The sequence below is a fragment of the Gymnogyps californianus genome, chromosome 2, assembly GCF_018139145.2.
Source record: "Gymnogyps californianus isolate 813 chromosome 2, ASM1813914v2, whole genome shotgun sequence".
In the NCBI taxonomy this organism is placed as follows: Eukaryota; Metazoa; Chordata; class Aves; order Accipitriformes; family Cathartidae; genus Gymnogyps; species Gymnogyps californianus.
The window spans coordinates 111,422,409-111,425,943 of NC_059472.1; positions in this window are offsets into that span (position 1 = coordinate 111,422,409).

Here is a 3,535-nt window from a genome sequence, read left to right on the forward strand (position 1 = left end):
GGAAGCGATGAGAAGCAGCCTTTTGGCCTTCCAAAACTTGCTGCGCCGCTGTGCTTCTTGGGCAGCGATGCATGAAAAGCGCTGTCGTGCCTGCCCTGCGCTTGTATTGCACGCAGGGAGAGCTGCAAAGTGTCAGCTGCTGATGGGGCAGCAAGCGTGGAGCCCTTCCAAGCCCGGGCTGTTTTGCACAAGCAAGAACCCCTGGGGAAATGGAGGCAAGGCAAGAGCAGAGCTCACTCCCGCTCCAAACTTGCAACGGGCAAGAGAGCCCGAGAGAGCCAGGGCACCAGTGGTGCCTTGGAGGTGCAAGAGCAGGAGGCAAGCAGCTAGGCGAAAGGGCCCAGAGGAGCCCTGACAAGGGGCTGTGCTCAATGCTACAGAGGAAAAGAAGCAAGCCCCGGGGGCCTCCCTTGGGGCCCACCCTGGGAGTCTAGAAAGCTTCCTCCCCCCGCATGCGGGGCACGAGGGCCACCTGCGTGGAGCATGAGCAGCAGGCACCTAGCCCAAATGGCCCAAAGGAGCCCTGGCAAGGGGCCGTGCTCAATGCTGCAGAGGAAGGCAAAAAAACCCCCGGAGACACTTGCTAGCCCACCGGGGGGAAAAAAAGCCTTCCTCCCCCCAGCTGCAGGGCACGAGAGGCCATCTTCGTGGTGCATGAGCAGCAGGCGGTAACCTAGCCCAAAGGGACCAGAGGAGCCCTGACAAGCGGTCATGCTCAATGCTGCAGAGGAAGGCAAAAAACCCCCGGGGACCAGGGCCAATCCGCCCCGGGGGAAAATTCCTTCCTGACCCCAGAGCTGGCGATCGGCTAGTCCCTGAGCATGTGAGCAAGACCTGCCTCCCTGTCCCACAGCTGGTCACGCCTCCCAGGAGATGCCCAAGCCCTATCCTCCCTCAACCTGGAGCCCTTTCAGGGGCTTCCAAGAGCGGCAAATGCCCCTGGCCTGACCACCTTGGGGCAAGAATCCTTCCCGCGCCTGCACGACACCAGTGGGTGCTCCAAAGCACTGGCACCCCTTGCAAGATCTCTGCATCCCATTTCTTACAGCTGCTCCCCTTGGCTCCACAGGGGAAGAGGACGGCGAGCTCTGCAGTGATCCTCAAGAAGACATTCCCTTCGTCTTGCCACTGCTATCCAGCTGAAAAGGCCTGATAGCCTTGGGCAGCTCCAGGCCTTGGTGGTTCTCATCTGGTGAGGGGCTCGCATCTGTTCCCCAAAGGCTGAAGCAGGATTTCCATCCCTCCGATGGGCTTTGAACACGGCGCCGCTGGGAGCTGGCCTTGCAGTGGAGAACCTCCAGCAGCCTCCTCCAGCCTCTCGTCTTCCTCCCTCAGCTCCCGCCAAGTCATTCCACCGCTCCTCAAGGACTTCCTCTAGCATGTCTTCGGGCTGCCCCCGGGCCAGCTCTGGCAGTGGGACACGGGACGATGCTCCCTTTTATCCTGTCCCGGGCCATTGTGACTGCTGCGTTGCTGGGTGCTGGCACTGTGACACGGGGGTGACGGGGCCCCCCATGTGCAGCCCCGCCCACTGCCCCTCCACCCAGCATCCTTCGGAGGAAGGCCTTTGGGGTGCTGGCCCTGAGGCAGGCCCTGTGCCCAGGAGGCCCAGGGGGCTGTCCCTGCCCTTGCTGGCCATGCACTGGGCCCAGCTGCTGGGTGTCCCTGGTACCCAGTGCCAGGACACGTGGGAATGGCTCAAAGCTGTGTCTGTCAGGGGAGGTTCGGACTTGACATGAGGAAACATTTCTTTACTGAGAGGGTGCTCAAACCCTGGAAGAGGCTTCCTGGAGAGGTGGTCGATGCCCCATGCCTGTCAGTGTTGAAGAGGCATTTATTTGGACAATGCCCTTAATACCATGCTTGAACTTTTGGTCAGCCCTGAAGTGGTCAGGCAGTTGGACTAGATGGTCATTGGAGGTCCCTTCCAGCTGAACTATGCTATGCTATTCTTCTTCCTACCTCCTCCTTTCCCTAGCAGCACATGCTGAGGAAATCTGATGACATTTCTTCCCAGCCCTGCACTAGCAGAAGGCATTGAATACCCATAACCACGTCCCAGCCTAGGCATTGGCTCTGTCACCTTGTGGGAAGGAGGCATGTACCTTCTGATGGGGGGAGAGCTGTGGATCATCTCGAGATAACCGGACCATCTGCACCAAGTTGCAAAAAGCCAGTGTGAACTGCGGTTTTTGAAAGTCTGCTGTGTTCATCCAGTTCATCTCAGTTTCCACAGGATGGCAAACCCCCACATCTCTTACACTAGCCAGGCTCAAAGATCAAGCCCTCAGTCTGAAGCAGGACATGCTCGTCCACTAAATGGTTGCAAATCTTTTGGAGGTGAGCAATACCTGTTCATTTCCACGTGGATTTTAGTTTTGCTCCTTGTACACATTTTTAGAAAGGTCTGATCTGTTTCCTGTGGAAACACATGCTAAAACAAAGGAGCCTGAGAACAACAGTACTCCATCAGAGAGAAGGTCCATCTGGCCCAACACTCTGTCTCCAAAGTGGCCCACCATCCATGTCTAAAGGAGAGCATATGAGCAGTGCAAGTCTACTTCTGTCAGGGTCCTGGGGGTGCTCATAGGCCTCCATCGCTGGGACCGGCCTCCCCTGGGACCCCCACCCTCACCGACTCCTGCCTAGGGCTCAGGGGACGTGTGTCGGCCCAGCCTGGGGCCTTCAGTCCCTGCCTGAACAATGGATGTTTTAGTTGTGCTTGTCTCTGCCTGTCTCCTGGATGGGTCTGGGACCTGCACAGCAGAGAGCTGCTCTCCTGGATGGAGCCCTCAGACCTAGGTCAGAGCTTGTCAGGCATAACTCTAGGCATAACATAGCATAACTATTCTGTCCTGTTCTTCTATTCTATTCTATTCTATTCTATTCTATTCTATTCCCTGCGCTCACTATGAGTCGAAATAATGATGAGACTGTTATTGCCTGAAATGCCAGGGGGTTTTCAGCTCCAAAAACACTTCCAAGGATACATAACAGAAAGGATACAACTGGAAACACAATTTGTTTTCTGAACTCTTATTTTATTTTTCAGATTTTCTAATCTGTTTCAGAGCCGATGCTCACAAGCATTAGCACAATGCCATGCGCAGCCAGGAGCAGGCTGATGCGTTCTTCAGTTTAGCTTGCAAAAACATCCTTTGCAGCCTGGCAAAGGCCACTCACAGAGCTACAGAAAGTAGCAGCAGGAATACAGGCCAAGCAGTCCCTGTTTCCTGAAGAGTGAGAACATGAAGAATGAGTATCAATCAGGACTGACCACACACCAAAGAAGAACAGAAGAAGTAGAAGAGGTGTGTGGTACAGTGGGTATTTTCCAAAGTATGACAGGTAGCGATGAGAAGCAGCCTTTTGCCTTCCAAAACTTGCTGCGCCGCTGTGCTTCTTGGCAGCGATGCATGAAAAGCGCTGTCGTGCCTGCCCTGCGCTTGTATTGCACGCAGGGAGAGCTGCAAAGTGTCAGCTGCTGATGGGGCAGCAAGCGTGGAGCCCTTCCAAGCCCGGGCTGTTTTGCACA